General features: G+C 56.7%; 1 protein-coding gene across 2 annotated transcripts in view; it reads right to left on the reverse strand.

Annotated features, from left to right (window-relative positions):
• FAM163B (family with sequence similarity 163 member B) overlaps positions 1-12,737 on the reverse strand; it is a 29,561-nt gene extending 16,824 nt beyond the window's left edge. Inside the window, exon 1 of one of the 2 annotated variants that reach the window (XM_005213385.5) lies at positions 12,425-12,737. The gene's annotated coding sequence lies outside the window, so the exon portion shown is untranslated. Of the gene's footprint in view, positions 1-10,490; positions 11,034-12,424 lie in introns of those variants that run through there. The other variant, XM_015473662.3, reaches the window with a different exon arrangement.
• Positions 12,738-27,380: the final 14,643 nt, after the last annotated feature.

The raw sequence follows: 27,380 nt of genomic DNA on the forward strand, positions 1-27,380 counted from the left end.
AGGGGCTCTGTCTGTTCTGCTTCTTGCTGTATCCTGGTGCCCAGAACAGTGGCTCGTATCACCTCAGTTAAGTGATGAATGAATGAGTGAATCCAGCAGGAAGGCTCGGGAGGGTGTTGACAAGGACAGTCACCAGGTCAGTTCTGCTTTTTAAAAACTCTGTGGCTGTGGGGTGGGTGGCTGGGCACAGAGGCAGGGTGGGAGGGGCCACCTGGAGGCTAGCATAGGCTTCAGATGACAAGAGGGGTGGAGACAGAGAGAAGGGGGTGACTGGGAGGCAGGATGGGGGGCGGTGGGGGGGAGTCCTGGGGACCCCGAGGCTTCAGGCCTGGGTGTCTGCATGATGGGGAACCCCTGAGTCTGCAGTGCTCCTGCCTGTGAGAGGCAGCATGGTGCGGCCCAGGACTTGCCTCCAGGCTCGGCATCACCCTGGGTAAGCTGCTTAACTCCTCTGTGTCTCAGCGTGCTCACTGACCAAGTGGGGGTGATACTGAGACTCCCCTCATAATTGGGAGCACTAACCTACATCCTGAGGAGCAGCCTTGGCTAATCAGGGTCCTGGCCAAGATGGAGGAACTGGGCTGAGATTTAGCCTATGGCCTGAAACAACTAAGTATCCAGGACAAAATCTATGAAACAATGGTTCCCAAGGCACTGGCATCAGGCGATGAAGGCCCATCCTCAAGAGATGGGCAAGGAATGAGGACAGTCCAGACTGAACAGGCTCCCCACCTGGTGAGAGTGTCCAGGCTCCCCACCTGGTGAGAGTGTCCAGGCTCCCCACCTGGTGAGTGTCCAGGCTCCCCACCTGGTGAGTGTCCAGGGTCCCCACCTGGTGAGAGTGTCCAGGCTCCCCACCTGGTGAGAGTGTCCAGGCTCCCCACCTGGTGAGAGTGTCCAGGCTCCCCACCTGGTGAGTGTCCAGGGTCCCCACCTGGTGAGAGTGTCCAGGCTCCCCACCTGGTGAGAGTGTCCAGGCTCCCCACCTGGTGAGAGTGTCCAGGCTCCCCACCTGGTGAGAGTGTCCAGGCTCCCCACCTGGTGAGTCTCCAGGCTGCAGGGCAGGGGAATCCAGGTGGGGCCTGGTGGTCCCCCTGAGTTGGGGAGAGAGAGCTGACTCCAAGGAAGCTGAGTGATGCTACTGCACACGGCAGGGTCTTAGGCAGGAGGAGCTACATAGAACCATGAATCTGTGCAGAGGGTCCCCTTGATTACTCAGGTACATACCAGTCAGCACAGCTATGTGGGTGAAACTCCCTGAGGTCAGAGAAAGAAACTTTTTTTTTAAGAGAAAGAACCATTTGAAAAGATTCTAGGGAACAATACTGGAAGCTCACACAGGTCTGGGAATAGTTCCTGCTCCTATCAGAGAGGAAAACTTCATAATTCCTGGAGCATTGGTTAGAAAATTCAGAGGGCTTTGACTAAATGTGCTTTGTTCCTGCCTCCCAAAGCATAACAGCTAGGGCTGAAACCAGCTGTTTTCAAGTAACAACCAAACCCCAGAACAAAGCTCACAAACATATACAGGGGATGTAGCACCCAACAAGGTAAAATACACAAGGTTAGCATCCAGTAAAAAATTCCTCGGCATGCAGACAAAAACAAATACAATCCACACGGAAGGGAAAAATCAACCGGAACTAACCCAGAAATGGCACAGATGATAGAATTAGGAGACAAGAACATTAAAATAGTTATCGTAACTGTCGCCCACATGTTGAAACACTAGAGAAAAAATTGGACACGTTAAGTAGAAACATAGAAGATGTTAAAAAGAACGAAATCAGATTTCTAGAGATAAAAAAAGACACGACGTCTAAGATGAGAAATACACTGGTTCACTTAGTGCAGAAGAGAAGATCCGTGAACTTGGAGACGGCGATAGAACGTATCCAGAATGAACACAGAGAGAGAAAAGACAAAATGCAAATAAGTGAACAGAGCCTCAGTGAGACGTGGGAAACTTCAAGTGACCTCATCGATGTGTAACTGGAAATCCTAAAGGAAGGAGGATGCAGAAAAGATGATCAGAAGTAGTCCTGGATGAAACATTTCCAAAGTGGGTGAAAACCTATGGACCCACAGATCCAAACACTCAGAAGCACAAACAGAAGAACCACGAAGAGAACAGCACCAGGAACATCAAACTCCTTAAAACCAGGGATGAGGACAAAATCTGAGAGGAAAGGGCACAGGCCGTGGGATACAGGCAAGAAGGATGGCCGACTTTGCGCTGGAAATGATGAAAGCCAGGAGACAGTGGGTAGCATCTTCAAAGAAGGCACACCAACCTAGAATGCTCTACCCAGCAGAACACCCTTCTGACGTTAAGGTGAAATAAAGGACAGTATGAGCACTGTCTCCTCTTCTTGACTAGAAAGCCCTGTAGGGCAGGGCCCACAGCTCAGCTCCTTGCCAGACTGCACACGCTGTCTGGACCTGCTGCTGGAGGAGTCTCATTTTCTTGCTGGGTTTGGGTTCCCAGTGACCCTACCTGAGCAGTGGGGGGGAGCCACGTGGGAAGTTCCCTGCTTTTGGGGAGGCCAGGTGGAGTGTGGCTTGTCTTGGGGGAGGCCCAGGTGAAAGGAGCAGTGGCCCTTCAGGGGCTCACCCCACTGGGGACCCTGCCTTCTGGGACCCGGGCCCTGCCAAGTGAGCAAGGAGGAGGTGGGTGGAGGCATGCTGGCATGACGACCTTGTGCTCTGCATTCCCCTCATTATCCCCACAGGTGTGTGACAGCACAAAGGAAATCTGCATAATGTTTTTAAAAACAACCAACCAAAAAATATATAAATTTTAGCTGTTCACAAGGTTACAGGCAGTTTCCATGGCTACCGTTGAAAGCCGTACGCACCGAGGTGAGGAGGTGGGGCTCCCTTTAACCCAGTTGATAAGGGCACTTGTACAATTAATTTTGGCCCAGGAACCAGGCGCCTGGCTGCTGGGCTGGAGGCAGCGAGGAGGGCAGAAAGCAAGCCAGGAGGTCCCTGTCCCTCCCCCGTGCCCCCCACCCCCGCCCGCCCACCGGCCGGCACGGTTTCTGGTGGCTACTTAGAACAGCACCCGTGACTTTACGGCTCTCTCCAGTGTAAGCTGGCTTTTCAGGCAGGGAATCCCTGAAGCACCAGCAGCCCTGTGGGCTCGGAAGACAGCATGCCATCCTCCCTACAGGTGGGGACTGAGGACCGGGGACCAGGGCCATCCAGGAAACCACAGTCAGTGAGATGAAGGCCTGGGCAGCTGGTGCACTTGTGAACTCCCGCCCGGCATACCCGGCGTGGCCCTGAAATTCCCACCCCCACTGGAGACCACCCAGAGCAGACAGAGGGGCCAGGGCCAGCCCTTCCTGCTGAACCCAGGCCGGGCCACCTGCCCTGGAGCTGCGTGTGTGTGTATGGGGGGTGGGGCAGGCACATGTGTATGTGTTTGTATGTGTGTGTGCATGTGTGTATCTGCCTGCGTATGCCGTACACGTGTGTGTAGGTTTCGTGTGCACATCTGTGCAGGTCTGTGTGTGCGGTGCTAATGCGATTGAAGAGCAGATGAGCAGAGGCAAAGGAAAATCAAGCCACCGGGTTTTTCCGAAGACACAGGCAGGACCATCTCACACTGGGGGCCGGTGTCTCCACCACTCTGTCTGGATACACCCCTTAAGTTCAGGGGACCTGGCACCTGCCACGGAAAGCCCCCTGGACCCCGGCCCTTGTCTCTGACCAGTGCAGCTCATTTAAGTCAGGCTCAGCGTCTGCCTTGTGGCTTCAGGGAGGGTCTGCAGTGGGTGTGGGGAAGGGAAAGGCGGGGCAGAGGCTGAAGGGTGGGTGGGCAGCCAGGGGACCTGCGGAGCAGGTGCAAAGAGGCTGCTCTGAGGTGGTGGCATCAGGGACTCCCGGGACCCAAGCACCCATGTCCTGTGGTCTTAGAAAATCAGAATGCCTGGGCCACAGATGCCGAGAAGCGGAATCCCCCGTCTCCTCCTAGGTTCAGAAGGGCCTTTGGACGTTACCTGGCCTAATCACCTGCTCCGTGAACAGTACGGGAACTTTTCTTCTCTTGAAACCACAATTCATCCAAGGTGGTCAACCCGAGGTGTTGGATCTCCAATTCTCCCTAGTGGGGCAGAGGAGGGCAGGACCACCTCTGATGCTCAGTCAAATGCTAAGCTTTCTGTTCCTACCTGGAGTCACTGCTGGTTCTCTCCAAGTACAAGCCAGGGGGGCCCCTGAAGAAGGCCCCCCGGCCTGTGCGCCCCCACCCTGGGGACAGAGGCCTCATAGGGCAGCAGTCAGCCCCCGGTCCATCCTCACCCCGTGCCCACTCACTCGCCTCTTCATTCGTCTGATGGTTTATGAAGCTCCACTGCCCACCGGGCCTGCCGGCACCACAGCTGCAAACTTGCCGCAAGCCGTCTTCCACCCTCGGCGACCGCAGTCAACTCAGCAACCCCCTTTTCCACTTCTGGGGGCCACTCAGATGCCCTGGGCAGTCTTCCCTGGCCCAGGCACCAGCGAAGACTCTGTTCGAAGCAATCTGTTTACATCCATTTTCCCTTAAAAAAAAATTGGGCTCAGCCATTTTTAAGTGAGTGTAGGCGTGTTGTTGAAAGGGCCCGTCTTGCAGATTAAATGATTTTTTTTTCAAAATCAGGAGTCGCTGTCAGTGAAGAGTGGCATTAACCCCCAAGGCCTGGCCAGGAGCCGAGGCCCCACCTAGTGAGGCCGTGAGTCTGGAGCCGTCAAGCAGCACCTCGTCTGACGATCACGCTTCTGCCGCTGGAGGGCGGTGGGCGCTGCTTGGAACAACCCCGGGTGCTGGCTGACCTCCTGCCAGGTGGGCTGACTTCCTATCTCTGTACGTTCTGAAGCCTTGCTTCCCCGAACAGGCTTGGATGGTGTTGCTTCTGACTTGAGATGTCGGGGGAGGGGGTGGTCCTCAGTCCAGGGAAAGTTGGCAGAGGCCAGTGCTCCCTCCTGTCCCCAGCAGGTGCGGCTGACCTTGACCTTGAGAATGGCACAGAAACATCCAGCCACCCAACAAAACCTGTAAGTGCCCCACTTGGGTGCCAGCTCTGGGCTCCCTGGTGAGCCAGACCGACAGGTACCATTCTTGATGGGCTCCTGGGCTGTAGACGGAAGGAGGCCAGGGGCCACAAGCTGCAGAGCCGGGTGCTCACCGGCCGAGAGCGTGTCCTGGACCTGACCTCCTCGGGAGGTGGCATGAGGTCAAGGTCGCTTCCCTAACAGGCAGACCTGTGCCAACCATCAGGGACCTTTCAGGCAGGGAGGCGAAGAGGCAGGAGGACCCCTAGGGACAAGGGTCTCGAACGTTCCAGAATGGAAGTAAGTGCGGCAAGGGATGTCAGTGATGAGGCTGGGAGTGGTGGCTGGCAGGGTCTGTCCCCTGCAGGGCCCCTGGACTGTACCAGGCGTCTGGGAGCTGGCCTCAGCAAGGACGGCTTTCAAGGTGGCGCAGTGGTAAAGAACCTACCTGCCAATGCCGGAGACACAGGAGACGCGATTTCAATCCCTGGGTCGGGAAGATCCCCTGGAGAAGGGAATGGCAACCCACTCCAGTGTTCTTGCCTGGAGAATCCCGTGGACAGAGGAGCCTGGTGGGCTCCAGTCCCGGGGGTTGCAAACAGTCAGAGACGAATGAACATAAACACGGGGTACCAACACACGCGACCACAGAGAACCTGAGCTCCAGCCCCGCCCACCAGAGCCAGAGACCCCGGAGTCCAGCACCAGGCTGCATGTGTCACACTCCTCTGGCACGCGGGGTCTCAGGTGGGTGACGACGAGCCCTCACTGTGAGAGGCGGATGACTGCCCCGTCTGTAGGGACCAGAGAGGTTCAATCACACACCTGCGGTCACCAGCGGGAGGAGCGTGGGCCGGGTCCCAAGCCCGGGCCTGTTCTGAGCTTCCCACTGCACCTGCGGCCCAGCCAGTCCCCGTCCATCCCCACCCCACGCCCTCCTCCTTGCCTCACCTTCCCTCATCCTGATGTCTAAATGCACCGACGCAGAGGGCAGACAGCAAAACCAGACACAGCCCAGCGGTGGTAAATTGTTAGTCGCTCAGTCGCATCTGCTCAGTCCCCGTGGACTGTAGCCCGCCAGGCCCCTCTGCCCGTGGCATTCTCCAGGCAAGAACACTGGAGTGGGTTGCCGTGCCCTCCTCCAGGGGATCTTCCCGACCCAGGGATCGAACCTGGGTCTCCTGCCTTGCAGGCAGATTCCTTACCGTCTGAAACACCAGGGAAGCCAAAGCCACCGTGAAAGTGATTGTTCAAGATGCAGCGTTGTAAAACAAAATATTTTTGGGGAAGAGAAATCTGTTTAGTAATTAGGGGGAACTCTCTCGTGTAAGAAGTTCCATGACAATTAAAGTTGACTATGTTTTTCATTTTGTAAACAGGTTTGCACTGAGCCAGGAGCCTTCTGCATAATGAGCACTTTAACCAAACAAACCCCAAACACAGGTAAATACCAGACGCTCACAAAGTTACAAGAGTGGCTGCATTTTCTGTGGTGAAACGGACTCTTTTCACTGTCTTCCTTCAAGCCAGGACTGGATCATCGCATCTTGGGGTCGGCCCTCTCAGAGCCATGGTTGGCTTTGTGGTGTTTCAGGGGGAGCCCCCGACAGGAAAAGACACGTGGTTCCTGGATCTCCATGTGGGTGCTTCTCTAAGCCAGCGGCTCTGCTGGGTTCTGGGAGCAGTGGCTGGTGCCGGTGGTTGGGGGGAGGGCCCCCTGCGGAGAAAGGATCCAGGGCTCGCCTTTGAACTGGAAAAGTGAGCGTTTTAATTTTGTCTGAAGAGAGCCCCTGAATGGACGGAGTGTGGGCACATTTGCCAAAGCCAAGTGGAAGAATTTGGAAAACAGGATGTAAATATGACCTTTCCACCTGCAAGGTGAGGCCCAGGACAGCGTTCCAGATAAACTAACGATGCTTCCCGGGCCACCCCGCTCCTCCGGTGGGTCAAACACACCCCCAAGGTCCCCACCGCAGCCCCAGGCTTTCCTGCCTCCTCCCACGCTTGGCAAAACAACAGGCATTAACGCTCGGGGTGCATCGGCAGCAACTGCAAACCCAGCTGCCGCAGCGGGGCCGGGGGCGGGGGCGCAGCAGTGGGTCCTTCATTTACTGCAGCAGAGTGCCCTCAGCCCAGGGGCAGGGTGTGTGTGTGTGTGTGTGTGTGGGTGTGTGTGCGCGAGCGTGTGCGCGTGCGCCTTTTCAAGCCCGGCAGAGACCAGAGGATGAGAGAGGGGGCCGTGGGTGGGGAAACCAACTTCAATCACAGCACATTCTCAAGTGCTTCGAGCCAGGGAGACCCCCAGGAAGGAGCCCAGGTGGTTCTCAAGGGGAGCAGAGAGGTGAGGAAACCCAGAGCATCTTCAGTGGGTCCCCCGTTACCAGCCAAAACCAACAGACGTGCCCCCACATCTGAGGGATGGCAGAAACGCGCCATCTCTCCAGCGTGTGTGCTCCTGTCCACTCCATGCTCATCTCTCAGGGCTTAGCTTGAATTCCACCTCCAGGAAGCCTTCCCTGACTGCCCCAGCTCGCAGGGTGCCTTCCTCTGAACCCGGGCAGTGCCCGCCCAGGGTACAATCCACCGGGAACTGCCCTTGCCCTGTCAGACATTCAATGCATGCACATCCCTCACCTGAGGCCGTGCCTCCCTCCCGCCCCAAGCCACTCCCTGTGGGCATTACTGAACCAATCTGTACAAACTACACAACAGAGACGAAAGCCTGCTAACTAAGAAGCATCCAGGTAACTCGACGAGAGAAAGGGGTGCTGGCGTGGGAAGATGTTCCAGACCAGCCAATGAAACGACAAGGGAGGCAGAGGAGCCCCCGGGGACGCCAGCGTGGCTGCAGCGACGCTGACGGCCCAGCTCAGGTGTGCGGGCTGCAGCCGGAACCGTGCCTTTACTTTGTCACAAAGCTGGATGGCTTGATTTATTTTTTTAACAGCAGGCATGCATTTATTCTATTTAAAAAACTCTTTAATGTAGATTACAATGAATATATGTTCATTAATAACGTGAGGAGCATAAGGTAGACCATCACCTACAAGAGCTTTCTGCAGGCACAGCCCTTTTTCTGTTCTGGCGTAGAGTATGCTTTCCACAACAGTGTGTCTCAAACATTGCTGAGCACCAGAGTTCTACAGCAGGTCTGGAGGGGGCCTGAGGACCTGACTTCCCAACCAGCCCCCAGGGATGCTGAAGCTGCTGGTCTGCGGAGGACCACTGCTCCAGCTGATGCTTGGATGGTTGCTGTTGTCCTTCCTTAGTCACTAGGTCTTCCCAGAGAAGGGATCTTCCCAAGCCAGGGATCGAACCTGGGTCTCCTGCATCTCCTGCTTGGCAGGTGGACTCTTCGCCTCTGAGCCACCCGGGAAGCCCATGCCTGTGGGTGGTATGTGGAACTAAATACTGCAAATAGTGGTAATAATAGTCTCCAGGGACCCAGGGCCCGCACAGAGGCCCAGCTGCCAGACAGAACCGGCCTGGGAGTGCCCCCAGGGGCCACCTCTGCCATTACGGCTGCCTGCAGAGACCACGCACCTGGTCAGGTAGAATCAAGACGCAGGTGATAGTCAGGGAACCATGTGGTCCCAGTGTGGGGTCTGCTCGCTTCTCAGCCACAAGGTAAGCCTGTGGCCAAGCCCGGACGTGACCACCAGCAGGAGCTGCCCCAGGGTAGACCCGGCTGGGGAGAAAGGTTCTTGCTAGCACACAGCAGCGTATGGACTGGACGTTATTATTGCCGTTTTGTGAATGGAGAGCCTGGGGTCCAGAGAGGCTAAGCAACTCCACTGAAGACACAGTTCCAGTCAGCCCCGAAGGCTGCGCTCCTGCCTACCGGGCCACACTGTCCACCTGTCCTCGTGGCTGGGGGGCATGGCAGGCCAGGCTGCAGCTCCAAGAGCCTGGCTTGAGCTGAGCCACTGCCCAGGCCCCTGATCAGCCCCACTTGGGCCTCCGGGCTGGTCCAGCCCTCTCTCACCTCTGCCATCTGGGAAAGCTGAGCCTGGCGCCTGCCCGCCTCTCACTCTCCTGGCCCAGGCTGCTACTGCTTTCCTCTGGCTGAATGCTGCAGTCTCCTCCCAAGCCTCCCTGCCTCCAGCCTCACCCCCTCCTGGGAATCCTCCACACTGCGCCCCTGAGAGCCAGATCTGCCTGGGGTCCTCCCAAGGCTCTTCCCACCTGTGGTTCCTGGAGACCTTGGAGAAAGCCCACCCACAGAGCTGGGCTCACAAGCCTTGCCTGATCTGACCTCCCACCTGCTCCCCACTTCCAATCCCAGGGCTCTCACCAGGACTGTTTATTTAATCCTCCAAGGCTCCCAGGGAATTAGGGGCCACAGTCCCCACTTCACAACGGGGGCGCAGCAGCACTGGGCCTGGAACTCACGCCTCGGTCTGAGTTCGGGGCTCTTGCTCACCCTCTGCCCAGGGCAGGCTGGCCCATCCACCTGGGTTTCCTCCTGCAGTCCCTCCATCCCCACCTCCACCCTCGGACTCCCCCAGGAAGCAGGTCGGGGAGGTTCGCCACCGTGAGCCTCTGTGGGGAGGGGACCTGATTCCCAAAGGAACAAAGAGCTTTGCAAAGACAAACAGGCGCAAGCTGGGCACCCAGGAGCCTTTCTGCTACACAGTGCAAGGAGAGAAGCTGGCAACCCGAAGATGCTGGGCTTGTCAAATCCCCTCTGGAGCAAATCCAAAGGGACTGAGATACAGCAAAGAAAGCCAGTGCCGAGGAGGGCAGCAGAGCCAGGCGGAGAAGCCCAGCCGCGTGGCCTCAGCGGGGCCGACCCTGGACTAGGCTCCGGGCACCAGTGACGCGGCCGGGACTCTCAGTTACCCCCCATGTGCTGGGGTGGGGGTGGAGGCAGGAGCACCCCCTTTTTTGCACATGACGAGTCCGAGTGATTTGCCCAGAGCAGCCTGGAATCCACTCTCTCTGCCATGGGAATTGCCTTTTCCCTGATGCACAGATGTGGACCTGCTGCTCCAGGGACAGAGACAGGCTGGGGGCTGCCGTGGAGGACTGGACAAGGGCCGGCTGCCACTCTGCCTTGCCTCCCGCCTGGCAAGCCTCAAGTCAGAGATGATTTACTGAGATGTAATGAAGCTCTCCTGCAGCCCCATCTGCCCCCTCTCCCGCTGTAATCACTCCTCTGGGCTCCCGCTGCCATCACTCCGTAGAGCCAGCCCGTGTGGCTGGAGCCCAGAGGCTTGTCTGCAGGAATGAGTCCCAGGGCTCTGTAGCCTCCCGGCCGGACACACCACCTGGCTTGCCCAGAATCAGCGCCGGGAGTCGGTGACTTTGAACCAGCCCCCAGACATACAAGACTGGGGTCCTCACTTGAGAGGGAAGTGGCGTTGGTGGGATTGGCCCCAGGCCAGCCCTGAGATTTCAAAACCCCACTGAACTCCTCTAAGACTTCGACTCCTCCCATCCAGCCTTACCTGCTCCATTTGGGGCTGCGATGAACAGACTTGCAATGGCCCACGGGGGACGTGACGTGATTCACCCCATCATTTCACAGATGGGAAACCAAGGTCTGGAGAGAGAGCGACTTGTCCAAGGTCACCCAGAAAGGTGGACAGAACTGGGCAGAGAAACCCCGGCTCCTCCAGCTGTGGCTGTCTTTCCCCGCCCAGTGCCCTCATCCACTTTGTCGTGCTGACGTATCGTGGTGTCTGGGGGCTCAAAGCCTTGGAGGCTGGACGGGAGCTCTGGGGTGGGCATGTTCTCCCCTCCCCACGCTAGAGAGGCGAAGATGGAGCAACGGCAATCCTTCTGTGGGCAAGAGCCTGGAGCAGAGCATCCGCTTGCTCCAGGAAGGCCGGCAGGGCTCCCCGGAGCTCCCCACCCCTACTCTTGTGCATCCTGGGAGCTCCGAGGCTGGGAGAGCCTGGAGGTCCTTTTTGGAGCCCAAACCCTTCAGGAAACCATTTCCAAGCTTTCCCAGTGAATCCCCGGGATTCAGCCCCTTTGGAAATGCAGTCCACGGGGAGACAGAAGCTCTGCAGGGTCCAGGGCATGGGGATTACTTTGTCTTTTTCTTCTTGTTCTCCAGGTGCCTAGCCGGCCGCTGCCACATAAAAGAAAGGATGAAGAAAACCCCACACTGCCTGAGCCCCAGCTTCAGGAGCAGGACGCATGTTTCAGAAGCCCCTAGCACACAAGCTCTTTAGAAAGCTAGTGGTCAGCATGCATGAGGTTAAACAAACTCTACCAGCACAGGAGGTACTCACACCCACCTGCTTAGATAAGAAGAGCCCTGGTCACCGAGACCCAATGCCCCCCAAGGAGGAGGAGAAGGGTGGGAAGATGGGCACGTGCGTTTTCCTGGCAAGCCCGAACTTTGGGGGGTTGGAAGTCCTCAGTGCTCCTGGAAGCCATCCTTCCCCAAAAGCCTGGCCTGGCCTGGTTGGAGAGCGTTGGGGGGGGGGTCCCTCCTTGTCTCCCATGCCAGCTTCTTGCAGGCATGCGAGGGGGCATGCTGGGGCTACGGCCTCCAGGATGCTCCCTCATTTTCCAGATGGGTCCTTGAACTTGACCCTCAAGATCCTAGTCTCAGAGCTGCGGGGGGCTGCCCACTGGCAGGATTCCTCATGCCCAGGTGGCCCTTGGCCTTGGGAGTATGGGACGTGGAGTGAGTTGAAACAACAGAGCTGGAAGGGTGGGCAGGATTTTTAGTGTTCGCAGCGTCTTTCCATCCCCGACTGGAGAAACCAAATACCAGACTGGTCTCCCCTCCCCCACTTCAACTGAGATTTCGGACAGACAAAGGTGGGAGTGAGGCGGGCAGCAGGCGGGTGCGTCTGAGGCCAGCTCTACCCCTTACTGGCTGTGTGACCTTGGGGCAGTGGCTGAACTTCCCTGAGCCTCGGTTTCCTTATCTGTCAAGGAGGGCCAATGCCCCTCTTCTCCTGGGTGTTGAGTGCCTTGAATGGGTGACACCGCACGTCTGGCCCCAGCAGGGTGTCTCGCAGGAGGCGGATCTAGGTAAACAAAGGGCTCAGCCCCTGGCGGCAGAGAGAACAGGGCCCAGGCTCCCCTGGGAAAGTTTCCCTCTCCAGCATCCCTCATCCCCCCGCCAGGAGGGAGACGAGGCATTCCTTGGCACCGTGGGTACCCCCGCCTGTTCCTCAGGCCCTCGCTGCCCACCTCCGGTTCTGTCCACAACCTCCTCGACAGGCGCGTACTTTGAGGGCAGCCAGGGATGGGACGGGTGTCAGCGGCCCTGCAGCTGCCCGGGACAGGAGCCTGGCGCAAGGCAGCCCGGGGCAGGCTGCGGTGGGCACTCCAGACCAAGTAGGCACTGCGCCTGGGCTTCCCCGCCTGCCTCCTCTGCCCACGCGCCCCGTGACCCGCGCGCCCGCTCGGCCCTTACCTTGAACCATGGGAACGGCGCGGCCCCGGCTGGCCGAGGACTTGGGCGCACGTGACGGGGCGGTCCGGCGTCCGTCCCAGGCCAGGCGCAGCTAGTAGCGGCCGCTCATGCCCAGGCCACGGCTGCGGCGCCTGCTGGGGCCCGGCGGGCGAGGCGGGCGCGGGAGAGGCTCCAGAGGACCGCGGCAAGCGGCTGCGTGCCCAGGCGGCAGCCCCTCGCCAGCGCCGGCTGCGCCGCGGCTCCGGACGCCAGGCTGGCTCCCGGCGAGCCGCACGCGCGCTGCTCCGGCTGCGTCCCGGGCGCGGGGCGCGCGCGCAGGCGGGGAGGGCGCGCGCCCGAGCCGGGCGAGAAGCGCGCCGCCGGCCCCGCGCGCGGCGTCGTCGGGGGCTGCGGGGAGCGGCCTGGGAGCTGTCCCTGGTGCTGACGGCGGGTGCGCTCCGGGCCGGGGGTTCGCGACCTCCCGCCGGCCTGGGGGTGACCCCACACTCTGGCCGCGCTTTGCGGGGCTCGCTGGCTCTTCGCCTGCTTTCCTTGCGCTCCCCGTTTCCACCGCGCTGAGATTCGGACCGGGACCGAAGTTGCTTGTTTACCAAGAGTGCAACCTTGGGGCAAGTCCCTTACTGGGGTGCCCCTCTGGCTCTTATCTTCAGAATGGGACTGGGAGCAGTGCCTAGAAGGTTGGTCTGAGAATGAAATTCAACCTCGTCCAGGTGCCTGGCGCACAATGAGTGCGTAGTAAATGCTTGCCTTTATCACAATTCCTCCCCCTTCCCCCCACCCCCATTTTCTTGGTTAGCAGGTACAGAGCAAGTGAGAGAAGGGGGCAGTGCTGGTCCTGAACTGGGCTGGCCGGTGCTGGGGGCCTGATAGCTGTCTTTGCACCTCTCAGAGCATTCATAGGGGAAGGGAGTGGACTTCTTCCTCGGGACCTCAAAACACAGACTCAGGACCAACAGTCAGAAGTTAAAGTGGGGCAGCTTTGGGCTGGGTACCAGAGAAAACTTTCAGATGGAAGGTTCTTGACCTGAACGGAATATTCTGTGACCTCTGTCCCCATGGACACTCCAGAGGAGGCTGCAACCACAGAGACCCTGAACTGAGAAAGTTCTGGAATTTCAAAGGCTTTGAGTTAGAATGTATAAGCACGGAAAACCATGCCAGGCTCATTGAAAGCACTGTTTGCATGCTTGCTTTATTGACTCTTGCGTGTGTTCTAAGTCGCTCAGTCGTGTCCGACTCCCTGCGACCCCATGGACTGTAGCCCACCAGGCTCCTCTGTCCATGGGATTCTACAGGCCAGCATGCTGGAGTGGGTTGCCATTCCCTTCTGCAGGGGATCTTCCTGACCCAGGGATCAAACCCACACATCTTATGTCTCCTGCATTGGCAGAGGGTTCTTTACCACTAGCACCGCCTGGGAAGCCCTTATTGACCCTCAGAGAGAGAGAGAGAGTGCAAGTCGCTCAGTCGTGTCCGACTCTGCAACCCCATGGACTATACAAGTCCATGGAATTCTCCAGAATACTGGAGTGGGTAGCCATGCCCTCCTCCAGGGGGGTCTTCTCAACCCAGGTCTCCCTCATTGCAGGCAGATTCTTCACAGCTGAGCTACCAGGGAAGCCCCTTATTGACCCTAATGTTCTCTATAAGAAGCTCTACGCTGGTAGGAAGAACATGTAACTTCAGCCCATTCTCGAGATGAGAATACTGAAAACAGACAGGAGAGGTAAAGCGACCTCCAGGGAGTCCACTCCCACCTTACAAATGGGCTGAGGACAGAAGGGTATGCAGCTTGCTTGGAGCCAGACAGGGCCGAGAGGAGAGTGCTTACAAACCAAGCGTCAGACTCCACTGCAGCCCGCCCCTGCCGCTCTGGCAGGGGTGCCTGTCTGATCTTCCAGAGTTATTCAAGCAATTTTGACTCTGGAGTGCTTCCTTATAACAAACCAGGCAAGTAGCTCGTTCCTCTTAACTAACGAGAAGAGCTGGAGCCTGCCCTGCGAGTATCTCTGTCCCTTCCAAGCAGGGTAATTAAGTGTCACCTGCCTCATTTCCCAGGGGACCAGTGGCTGTGCTTAATCCATTCATTGACTGTGAGCTGTGCCTGCATCCACCAGGCACTTATCTCGTGACAAACATCGTTATGCTCTAGACAAAAAGCTGCACACCTGTCCTGAATCGCTGCATTTACTCCTCTCAACAGCCCAGCGAGATGGATACTGTTGGTGCCTAAGTTTGCAGCTGAAGATCGAGGCTTTTAAAAGCAGCAGGCTAGTGTTGGGTTGGACCAGTTGTCAAGCATGGGCTCCTAACAGTCTCCTTCCAGATTTTCCACGTTGTCCCCAAACTAGGAAAATAGGTGGAAATATGAATAGAAATTCCATATAAGGAGTTAGAGAAAGAGAGAGAAAGAGGAAACCGGGAGAGAGATGCAAAGTAGCCAGCCATTCAGCGCCCTAGCAGTCGGCATAGGAATCCTTTAAATCAACATTTCCAGTCAAAATCCTCATTTTGACTGCTGAGCAACTTTTTCTTTCTTTTTTTTTTTTTCAAGATTTCTTGGATCCTAGCAACTGTGTGCCAGGAATTTTAAAAGGAGCGTCAGTGCCAAACCCTCCTTACCAACCCGTTCGCAGGCCCTTCCACTTCTCCGCAGGCCTGCTTTTCATTCACTGTACGGAATTTCACAGACGTGGGTCTGGGCAGCTGCAAATCTCGGAGGCTGATTCAGGCTCTAGAGCTCTTGACCTGCTGAAGCCCTGGTCTCCTCACAGGCTGAGCAGAGAGATGCACTCCTAGTGCTTGTGACGCTGCAGTCCGAGCCCATTTTATTAAAACCAGCCTGAACATCCCCCCTGACGTGTAAGGCAGGCACCTTATCCTCAGTCTGCAGATGGTAGCAGAGGGTGAAGTGGATTACCCATGGTCACACGACTGGCCAGGAGGTGGCTGCACTGAATGGATTTTATTTAGATAACCATGCCTCGTGATCACCACCAAACTGGTTCTTTGTGTGACCAACGCGTGGCTTCATTTTAAGCAAAAACCTCGTTTCCAAAAATAAAAATAGGGGGAAATGAGGATTCATTGGTCTGACTTTATAGAAACAATTCACCTTCAGATTTCCTTAAATAGCAATTTCTCCCGTGCATGAAAAAAAAAAAAAAAGGATTAGAGCTACACACAGTTCTCTCAGGTCGGCCAAAAACAGGCCCGGGGGTGGGAGGAACGGCCTGGCACCACCCCGCTGGCGTTCCTTCCACTACAATCTGCTTTTCGGTTGCATGGCAACTTCAGTCTACGGCAGCTACTATGTCCCCGGCTCCAGCATCTTTCCGCGACGCAGAGCTCCATGGATAGAACTCAAAGCCAACAGATGGCCAAGTTGGTCGAAAAAAATCCCAGCACGTTGATCACGCGTGGCAATTCACAAAGGTGTGTTTCCCACTGAAAGCAAATGGGGTTCTTGGCAGTTGAGGCTGACACGGTAAAGCCAGGACCTTGATGGCCACACAATTCCTGGGTGCAAGTCCGGGCAGCCTGCTGGGGAGGGACCATGACCTCACCGTGGGGACTCAGCCTTCTACTCACAGCCACGTCGCACGCACAGCACATGCAAGTTCGGGTGGACTGAATTAAGTTCTTGGGAGCTGAGGGCATTTGCCCAGCTGCAATCTCTGGCCTGAACTTGGTCCTGCAGAGGAGCAGAGCGCTCGAGGAGTGAAGTTTCTGCCAGGATGTGAGACTAATGGCCCAAAGCCTTTCCAACTCTTTGGAAACCTTCAGGAGGGGGTGAGTTCGCCATCTCCAGAAGTGTCCGAGCAGCAGCTGGCCATCACTTACAGCAGGAGAAGACTGGCTGACCTGGCCCAGGGCATGCTTCCAGCCTTGGAAGTCCATGAGCTTTCAGAAGGGGCAGCCGACGGCCGCCCAGAGGGGATCCCACTTCCCTCAGCCTCTGTTTTGGCTGATGGTGGACCTTGGGCACCAAGAAGGGCCCCCTGGTGAGTTCTCCAAGGTTACGGGCCTTGGGCCAAATGACCGAAGTCCTTAAGGAAACTGTCCATACCTTCGGGCAGTTGCCACATTAGCCTCTGTCTGCCCATTGAATTGCTTTGCTCCCTCGGTCTGCACTCCTGGCGGATTCTACCTGACGGGCTGGTGGCAGGTTCACGGATGCCACTACATTTAGGTTGCGGGTCAAGTCCATTCAGAGAACAAATAATTAAAAATATATTTTTTTTCCGTGATGGGCAATGCTGTGACACTGGGATTATTTTGTGATGTGGGCTAGCAGAGTGCACTCCCATCCTAGATCAAGGACTTTGGATTGGATGATGTCTGGACGTGACCAGGAGAATAACGAGGCATCGAAGTGTGTGAGAGCGAGAAGGCTAGGCGACCAGGCGTGCAGGGGGTCGGGAGTGGGCGGGTGTGCTGTGTGCATGCCAGCGTTCCCCACACGTGGTGAGTGGGTGATCCCAGTTGCCCTGGTTGGAACAGACAGCCTCGTCTGTTTGAACAGACATGACTGGTGGTTTTTAATTACCGCAATGTTTTAAAATGTGACAGCAAGCTTGATCATTCATTCTTTAGGAGTCTTCAAGGCTGCTGAACGAGGAAGCCTGGGCACTGACTGAGGTGCTCTGACAAGGTTCCCTCAAGGCTCCTTAAATGGGTCTCAGGACAAGTCCTCCCGAGGGTGGGGGCCCAGGCGGGGCCCCGGAGGCGTCTTGTTTCCTCCATTTCAGACGTTTGTTACTTGTTGAGACGCTTTAACAAGAGCTCTTGGGATGTGATCCTGTTTCCCAATCAAACCTTTCTGCAGCAGGAGCAAACCCGAGCGGTACCTCCCTCCATCCATCCGTCCATCCATCCATGTGCCCTTGGGAGGGTGAGGCAGAGACACAGCCAAAGCCCCTGGTATCTGGGAACTCAGAGCTGGGTGAGGTTTCCAAGAAGACCAAGCTCCTCTCACTGGATGGAGCTGGACCCAGGACTGCGCTGCAAAGAGCTACCACGTTCGGGGTCTTCTTATCACTGAGCCCTCCCGACAGTCCTGGGAGGCGAGAACTCTCATTTTACATGACTCATTTGACAGCAGAAAGCCTGAGGCTCGGGGACGGGGGTGCCTGCCGGGCTGTGCGGTGACGGGACCGTGCCGGCTCCCAAGCGCACACCGAGCAGGCCCCCGCTACCCTGCTTTGAAAAAGGACATAAGAACAGAGATTACCCGTTTGGACGACGCGCACCCAGAAGCAAGGGCCTCTCCTGTCACCCGTCAGCTTCCATTAGCGCAGGCTGTAGTGAAGGCCTAATGCTCCTCCTGCTAATAGAAGATGCAGCCGGCGGCCCTTCCGCGACTGACACTTACACGTCAGGACATGACATTAATGTCTGCGTGCGGTGGGAGACCTTTCATCGTAACAGCAAGGGAGCTGTTCCTCCCCCACCAGGACGGTCTCCGTGCTGCCGGGGGAGCTCCGCCACCCAGGCCCTCAGCGATGACCTCCTCCGGGGCACAGAAACCGAACACAGGAGCTTGGCCTGCCCACTGTCAGGACCCATCACGGCCACCCGCCCCCCACCACCCAGAGGCAGATCTGAAAGGGGGTCACAAACGAGGGGGGGGTTCAGAGGCGAGGTGACCAGCAGGGTTCCATGAGGGGAAGCAGAGCTGAGCACGGTTTCGGGGTCTCTGAGTGCAGGGGTGAGGGGTGGGCTGTGCCAACCAAAGGCTCCTTCCCGCCCTGGACTTGCTCCCTCGCCCCCCACCTCCCCACCTGGGTGGCCTGGGGTAACCTGAAGAGCCTCGGCCATGGTTCTGTGCTGAAAGACACTGCTCCCGAGCCAGTGTCTGCAAGGGAAAAAAAAAACACGTGGTTTTTTGAATTCCACTAAAGAAGCCTGGTGGCACTAAGAGTTGGCCTGCCGATGCCAGAGATGGGGGTTCAGACCCAGAATTGGGAAGATCCCCTGTAGAGGGAAATGGCAACCCACTCCAGTATTCTTGCCTGGGAAATCCCGTGGACAGGGGAGCCTGGCAGGTTATAGTCCAGTGTTGCAAAGAGTTGAACACGACTGAGCGTGTGCACACACACACACACCCACACACACACACACCCACACAGAGGGGCTCATCCGCCCTCAGCAACGCCCCCTCCCCTGCCGGGCCCCGGCTCTTCTCTGTCGACACCTGCTCCTTTTCTTAGTGGCCCCAATTCTCGGGCGCCGCCTCATCTGTGGTCCCTTCAGGTTCTGCTGCTCTGTTCACAGTGGAAGGTCTGCGAAGGCTGTGCTTTTTCCGTCTCGGGATCCCAGCACCAGCCACAGCGACTGTTTGTTGAACGAAAGAAAGACCTTTGTGTGAGAATGCAGAGCCTCCCTCTGCTCCCGACGTCCCACTGAGACTGCTGGCCATGGTGAGCCTTCCTGTGGGACCGATGAGGAAACTGAGGTGGTGAGGGGCGAGACTGGCTGGATACGGAGCTGATGCACAGCCCAGGGGATCCTGGCCCAGAGCCGCTCCCCAGGCCAGGCTCTGCAGAGAGGAAAGGCAGAGCCCTCTCACCCATCTGCCCTGGGCTCACTGTACTTGGAGCCTCCCTCACCACAGGAACCCACACAGGCCAGAGCCCCTCCCCAGCAGGAACCCCTGGCTGCGTCCAGGGGCCTTGTGGATGGAGGGCAACCTGGGGGCGGGGGCGCAGCCAAGCGCCGGCCCTGGATTGGCATTTCCCAAGGCCACACCCCACTGCCATCGCCCTTGCTGGTGCTTCTGCCAGAGATGCCCTGTCTACCCAGCACCATCACATGGACTCCTATGTGCCCTACAAAGCCCAGCTTGAATGTTGCCGCCTCCGGGATACCAGGAGGGTCATATAACACTTTGATCAAAATCACAGCAACACTTTTTCTGCAGTCGTTTAACCTATTTGAGTGCCCACGCCGTCAGACCAACTCCTCTATTGAGCACTTACTGTGTGCAGGCAGGGGGATGATGCTGGGAGGGAGGGGAACAGGACAGGCCCAGTCTCATCCTCTCAGAATCCACCCCTGGGTCAGGCCTGCCATCTGGGCGGGTCCAACATTTGGGCCTGGACATGGAGCTCTGGCCACAGTGCCCTGGGGCAGCCCAGGAGGAGGGGAGGGGCTTGGACCTCGGCCCCTGCTTCCTAAGTGGGTGAGCATGAGCCCCAAGCCCAGCCTCTCCGAGCTCGGTTTCTCCACGTGGGGCTCTGAGCCACGTGGGTCTGCTCACCTCCCGGGTGAGGGTGAGGCAGCTTGCCTGGCACGGCTGCTCTGTGAGGAGGGGCTGGAGGTGAGGCCGTGGCCGTCCCAGCAGAAAGGGCTGCACTGGGCAGAAATCACACCCTTCCTCCCGGTGGGCCCCCCGGGGCCTGGGTGCTGGTCTCCAGAGCCTCAGCCCTGCCAGTTTCACCCGTCCTCGAGAGGGGTGGGGCTGGGCAGCTTCCTTGCCTCTGACGGAGCCTGGAGGGGCCGGTATTCCACCCTCGGCTCCAAGCAGGGCCGGTGGACCAGCCGACTGGACCCGTGGTGGGGGCGGCGAGGGCCACCTCGGGTGTGTCTCCTCGCTGCTCCACTGCCACCCGAAACGGGGTCGGTCTGGGGTTCGAGTCCCAGCTCACCCTCCACGCCCCCTTCTCAGAGCCGGGGTGCAGTGTGGCTCCCACGCGGGGAGGGGAGGGCCCCGGTTCTCGTGATGGGACTGGAATCATCGGGCAGGACCGGGCACACCTTCCCGACCCCAGCCGCGTCTCCCACCACATTCTTCTCACTTGCTTTGCTCTTTCTGTTCTGATGAGAAGTTTGGGGTGGGCGGGTGCCCTGGCATGCTCCAAGACCCTGCAGACTTTATGGGCTGTGCGTCTCCCCTCGGAGGAGCCAGGGACGCACTCTGCTGTCAGTGAGCCTGCCCTCCCTTGGGGGCTGTCACCCCAGCACGGGGGGCTCAGGCCAGAGTGGGCTCCACTCAGCCTGAATGTCAGGTCCTTCCCTTGTATGGGTGGCGGTGGTGTGAGACTCACAAGGGCAGGTAGGAAGCAGACATGTCTTCTGCCTGTGTAGACGCCAGCCACAGGCACCTTCCAGTCTCCTCAGGTGTGGCTGAAGCAGAAGAGGGGAGGGCTGGGGGTCTTCACGCCCTGGGCCCCCCCCCCCGCCAGGTTCCTCTCTCCACATCGCGTCCCAGCTCCTGGGACCCAGCCGTCTCCCTCTGGGGTCTCATCTCTTCACCCCAGCAGTGGCAATAACAGCTCATCACTGCCCTTCACCTGGGCCCCTCACTGGACCCAGGTCTTCATAAATCCCCCACTACTAAACCCTTCTTGAGCTCCTTTATCTGAGTGATCTGTCATTTTCCTTCCAGGACCCTGCCTGATGCCCTTCTCCCAGCCACACTGGGACCCATATTGGATGTGATTAAACGGGGTGATTTCTTCTGATTTCTTGGTGTTAAATTGCATCTCACTGGTTGATTATGCCTTGGGCTGCCAGCTGGCAAGGCTGGGAATCCTTTCTTACACTTGCTCATTTCTTGGCCTGTTTTTTTTCCGTTCCAGAATCTTTGTGTCTTCATATTGATCTGGGGACGCTCTTTACATATTCAGGATATGAATCCTGGATCTGTTTTGTGGGTGGCGAATATTTCCTCCCAGGCTGGTGTCTGTCTTCGCCTCTTTTTAGCATCCATCCTTGTGCTGAGGCTGATAGCTTTCGAGGGTAGACCTGTCAGGCTTTTTCTTTAGTCTTCTGGGAGGCTGATCAAAGTACACAGTATTTTCCCTACTATTGGTGCAATTTTATACTTTTATGCTTAGATTTTAGCCCACTTAAGATTTTCGCAAATGTGGGCTAGAGGTTTGCTTGTTTTTATTTCTATTTTGTTTTGACACATGAATAGCCAGGGGTGACCTGTTCTTTATCGAAGTGGAACTCGCATCCATTGTTAATCTCACTCCATACATGCAAAGGTTTCTGGACCCTTTGCTGTCCTGCTTGCCCCTCCCTTGCCCAGCATGTGAACTTTTACAGCTCGTGGAACCATTGTTATCGAGAAGCATGGAATGCCTGCCAACGTTCCTTTATCTGGCTGTCAAAATTTTCTTGAGTTTTCTTATGTTTTGAATGATCTGTATAATCAGCTTGTGAGGTTGGGAATCCTTTGGGGGCTCTATGTAAGATCAGTCACAGTTTAATTTGAAGAAACTTGACGCCTGGAGAGGAGGACAGAGCGGCAGAGCCCTAGGGCCAGACAGCGTGGGTTCAAACCCCAGTTCTGTCGCCCCCAGCGGCATGCCCTTGGATAAGGTGCCCCCTGTGCCTTGGCTCCTTCATCTGTAAAATGGGGTAGTAATCACACCAGTATTGCTGGAGGCATTAGCGTGAAAAAATAAAAGGACTACTGTATGTAAAGCATGTAGGAAATCAGACGTCATCTGTTTTCAGCTGAGTCACGATTGACTTCATCACTAGGAAGGAAAAACCCGCCAGCCAAGCTGTGATATGCCCTTAACGGTAAAGTATACCTCAGTTTCAGAGATGTTCAGAGGTGGAGAATGTATTCATTAGAATCAATACAGGAGGATATGTCTCTACAACTTTACAGTATCTTCCCATCAAGGAACTAGGTTCTCATCCTTAAGTATTTACCGAGGTTTTCTTTTTCTATCCTTCAGTAAAATTTTATAGCAGTCTTCATATGAGTTCTTTAGGGTCTTTGATCATTTTTAGGGGAGTAAAGGGTTCCAGAGGCCCCAGAGTTTGAGAACCATCGTTCTGCATTAAGAGAAAGGCAGGGAGACTTTAGGAGCATCCTAACAGATGCTGACAAAGCAAGTAATCCCAGTCAGCACCTACTGCTGTTTGAAAAGAAATGGAGAGAAGCCTGCTGCCCGGGGGAGGATATTTCCTGCCAGTCTGTGGCAAGCGTCCTGCCCTCGAGCAGACACGCCAGGTGCCGACGGGAACGAGCTGAGCTGTGCACCCTCGCGCTCTGGGCCGGGGACGCCCGGCGAGTCTGCGTGATAGAAATGGAAATAAAAGACACAAATGTTGAACCAGAAGACACTGAACTGTGAATGCTCAGTGATGCTGGAAAATTCCACTTGACAAATCCAAGCAAACCCAATGAAGATTTATTACAACAATCACAGGTTTAGCAAGTTGGCCAGCAACAAAATAAACACTTAAAAATCAATGGTTTTGTACCCAGCTGAGGGCAAGAGGAGAAGGGGCAACAGAGGATGAGACGGTTGGATGGCATCACCAACTCAATGCACGTGAGTCTGAGGAAACTCTGGGAGATGGTGAAGGACAGGGAAGCCTGGCGTGCTGCAGCCCATGGGGTCGCAAAGAGTCAGACACGACTGAGCGGCTGAACGACAGCAACCGTAACCCAAGGAGAGATGCGATGAAAAGCTGTTTCAATTTGAGGAGAGGAACAGGGCTGGCTTAACTGGACCTGTGATACTTGTTTTGTGAAACTAAAGCCAACACAGCATAATAAACACAGAGAAGAGCTGAGTGGTGAGCGCATCTCTAACACCGTTCTCCTCACTTTTTTTTGCTTTGGAAATATTTCAGAATGCAACGACGATGATGGAGCCCGGCCCTGACAACAACAGAATGACCCAGACTTCACCCTCTGCTGACTTTTCTCTTCCCGTGATGTCTTCTGTCCCCTTTCCTCTTCCTTCTTAAAATTCTTTTTTTCGTGAGAACACCACCCTTGAATAATTCTTTCAGAGAGGAGGGTAGTGGCAAACCCTATGAGTCCTTGCGTGCTTGAATATTTTTAATTCTGCCCCAAAACCAGAATGCCGGGTTTGGAATTGTTGTTGCTGTCCAGGCGCTCAGTCATATCCAACCCTTTGCGACCCCATGGACTGCAGCACGCCAGGCCTCCCTGTTCCTCACCATCTCCTGGAATTTGCTGAAAGTCATGTCCCTTGAGTCATGATGATGCCGTCTAACCATCTCACCCTCTGTCGTCCCCTTCTCCTCCTGCCTTCAATCTTTCGCAGCATCAGGGTCTTTCCCAATGAGTCAGCTCTTCCCAGCAGGTGGCCAAAGCCTTGGAGCTTCAGCTTCAGCCTCAGAGTGGTGGACTCTGCAGGAGATATCATTTTCTGCTGCTCTTAGGGAAGTTGGCAGTGCCCCACAGGTTCCTCCTCAGGTAAGCTTCCTCTGCCCCCTCCCCTCGGCCTCTTTTTCTCGGTTTTGCTCTCCACTGGACATCCTCTCTCTCTCTCTCTCTCTCTGTCTCTCTGTCTGGGAGCATCTTTACTTTGCTCCTGGTGCTCTTTCTGGCCTCCCCGTATCTGCGCGCCTCTGTTCATTGGCTCCGGGTCTGAAGACGGATGGATGTCTGCTGTTTTCTCCCTTCTACCCTTCCTACCCGACCTCTGGATGTCCCTTAGTTGGCTGCAGGGTGTTGCAGCTGTCCCCCAAGTCCCCATATTTCCCTCCTGTTTTCCATCCCTCTGCACTTGAAGACGAATTCCTCGACCAGCGCCGGGCCTGGTCTTCCAGCTCACCAGGCTCCTCTCAGATGTCTCCTTTCCGCTCTCAGCTCATCTATTTTAAATTTCCAAGATCTCTAATTAGTTCCTTTATATCAAAGCCCATTCTCGCTTCACGACTACGATAACCTCTCTTATCTCTCTAAAGATACTAATTATACTTATTTTCAAGTCTCTCTGCTGACTCCATCCATGCCTCTTCCCTGGGTGCTGGAGTTTCTGTTTCTGAGATGAAGGCTCTTTGATGGGGTAGCTTTTCCTCAATATGCTTGGTCTGGCGGGCCCTTTGCCTGGTTTTGCATTCGATCCCCAGTGTGGCCGCCTGCGGCTGCTGCATCTATTCTGGGCCACTGACCAGGACGGGGAGGAATGTGCATCCTGGCAGGGTGGGCCGGGAACTGCTCGCGCGGACCGTGGGTCCCTGGTCAATGTTCTGCAGTGGCGACTGTCCTCTGCTTTAATCTGGGGACTCGGGGGCTCTCTGCTGCCTACTTCGTGGGTGAGGGACGATCAGTCACATGGCTGGTGCCTGTGAAGCCACTGGAGAAGCCCTGCTGACCATCCTCACCCTCCCAGTGTCTGGTCCCCAGGGCTCCAGGTCTGGTTCTCATAGCGGCTGGGGTTTGGTTCCCTCTAATTTTGTCTCTTTGCCTCTTTCTATGATTCCTGCAGAATTCTGATCCCCTGAAAAGATTCCATTTAAAAAAAAAAAAACAATTCTTTTGTGAATTTTTTCTTTCAAAAGCATTTTTCTGACACAGGGTAGGAGTTTGGTGGGGAGAAGGTGTTATTAAACACGCCCAGGGATCATGTTTGCCCTGGGTACCTAGCGGCCCCCCTCCAGGGCCGGGGAGGAGCCGATAGCCCCTGGGTACCAAGGAGCAGGCTTCAGGATGCAGCCACATCCCCTGGTTTTGGGTGAAGCTTCTGGTTTGAGACTGAAGTTTGGTTCTGCTTGGCCTTGTGAAAACCCTGCAACAGAAGATAAAACGCTGAAGCTGCACTTCAGGGCACTTCTCTGGACTGGAGGTGGTGACATGTACTCCCCAGCAGAGATGCCAGCTCACCCAGAGTTGCCCTTTGCCCCTCAAAGTGCTGTCCTGACGCTTCTGTTTGTCCAGATGGAAGGAAGGCGGTTGCTGTTTTGGTTTTAAAAGATGCCCCTCTGTGTTGAGACAGTGTCAGTGGCAACAGAGGATCTTAGCCAGGGGGCGGTAACATCGGCCAGCCTGGGCGAGGAGGTTCCGTCAGATGAGTTCCTTGATAGGCTCTGGAAGGGACCTGGGGCCCTCGGCAGCAGTGACAGTGATCCCCGTGCTCCCACCACGTGGGGACTGTCAAGCGCAGACCCGGCGTCCAGGGGTGGCGATGCCCCGGTCCTCCTGAGACATCCTGTCATGCCAGGTATTGACCAAGTGTCCACCGGAAAGATGTCCCTGCCTGCACCCCACCGGCTGCTCAGCTACGTGCAGCATCGTCTCTGTCCGGACGTTTAATTCACCTTGTCCCCTGGCCGCCAGCGGGCAAATCGCTCCGTAACTCGATCAGCCAAGGGACAATTGGATCAGAGAGCGCTTATCCGCCGGCCCCTCTCACCGTGCGAATGTCAGAGGCCCCCCGGGCACAGAGACCTGCTCTTTCCAAAGTCTCAGCTTTGAAAAGCAGGTGGTGAGGCTCGGGCTTTATTGAATTTGCGTTTCTGTCTGTGATGCATTTGACTGTAGCCTGAGGGCAGCTGTCCAGCCCAATAGCGAGTTTGGCCCATCAACAAGGCTGAAACCTACTTACCTGTAAGAAGCTATCTGTTCCAGGCAAGGGGTTTTGTGTTTGCTGGGTGGCGCGTGGCCAGCAGCGGCCTCTCCTCCTGGATGAAGGCCTTCTGGGCCGCAGGACGCAGTGGCGTCCGAGGGGAAGCCCCGCTGCCTCTGGCCCCATGGTTTTAGCTCTAGGGGTGGCCCTGAAGGAGCAGGGGCACACGTGTGTGAAGATGGATGTGTGTGGTCACTGGCTTCTCTCCTGTCCACTGCTGGTTAGGTGAACGCACAGACACCCAAACACTGACAAAGAGGGAGTGGGCTCCATAAGTTAGCGCAGTCCCACAAGGCCATGTCGAGAGTTACGGAAGGGAGAGAGGCCGCATGCTCAGCACCCTCGGAGGCAGACGCGGCTGCTCCGTGTAGCCTGCGTCCTCAGCGGGACCGCGGGTGTCACCAGGCACTCTGGCCAGGTGAGAGCTCCATTGGGCTGGCCAGGTGCAGCCCTGCAGGCCTCTCTCAGATCGACCTCCAAACCCACCCTGCCTCAAAGCGGGTCGGGGGCCGGGGTGGGCTGGGGCCCTCTGATCTTCAGGCTGGGTCACCGTTACTTGGCTGTGGCTTAAGGAGCAGGGCAAATCAGGGGCTCCTGGGCTGGGTGGCACCTGCTGACCTGTGGTTGGTGTGTCAGCTGAGCCACTGGCGACCCGAGCTTCAGGGCCTGGGACCTTCAGGGTGTGGCCTCTGAACTTTGAGCCAGGGTAGAGAGGCTGGTCATCCAATTGTCTTGACTGTTGACCAGCCTTGCTGGTCAAGGCTGTCGTGTGGGTGGGCAGGGCCTGCGTGCAGCCCTGGGGGTGGGGTGGGTCTCAGCTTCCAACAGCCCCCATCAGCCCTTCTCAGCCCGCTTTCCACGCCGCCATCAGCTGGACTGCTGGAGTTTCCGGGAGTGGAGGGCGGTGGGCACTGCCTGTAGCTCCCTTGGGGTGACTGGGGAGTGGCCTGGCCTGGCCTGTCTGGCTGAGGCCCCCCTCTGGCCTCCATGGCCTCACTGGCTCTAACCTGGTTGTTGGGGAGCCAGCCTCACGCGGCAGAAGCCATGGGGGATTATAACTCCAAGGCTGACAGTGTCAGAGAGAAGCAGGAAGGCAAAGGGCTTATTAAAACCCCGAAATCAGTTCTAAATGAGGTCAGCCGTCGAAGCGCTTTGGAGGAGAGCCAGGCGCTGAGCGGTGAACTGGTGTTTATTTCCTGACAGGGTGGCAGAGACACCCCGGGGTGCCATCCCACCCCACCCCCACTTCTGGAGGGCAAACTGCACCTGATCACCAGAGCGGAGCCAGGTTGGGGGGGACGGGAGTGGAAGCAGGGGGCAGCGTGAGCCCCCACCCCATCCCGAGAGTGCATGGAGAAGAAGCCAGCGATGCGTCCCGGGGGGTGGGGGCGGCCGCTGTCCAGAGGACGCCTGGGGTGAGCAGGCATCTCACCGACACGGCCGAGGCAGGAGCGCTGAGCACTGCTTCCTTATTCCAGGTCAGATTGCTTGTTTTTTAAAAATCCATTAATGCAAGGAGCTGCACATCGCGGAGGAGGCGGCCGGATTGGACCAGCTCCCTCCCACCCCCGCCGGCCCAGAGCCACCTCAGCTTCTCCCCCTGC

Source organism: Bos taurus, chromosome 11, assembly GCF_002263795.3.
Source record: "Bos taurus isolate L1 Dominette 01449 registration number 42190680 breed Hereford chromosome 11, ARS-UCD2.0, whole genome shotgun sequence".
NCBI classification, from domain to species: domain Eukaryota; kingdom Metazoa; phylum Chordata; class Mammalia; order Artiodactyla; family Bovidae; genus Bos; species Bos taurus.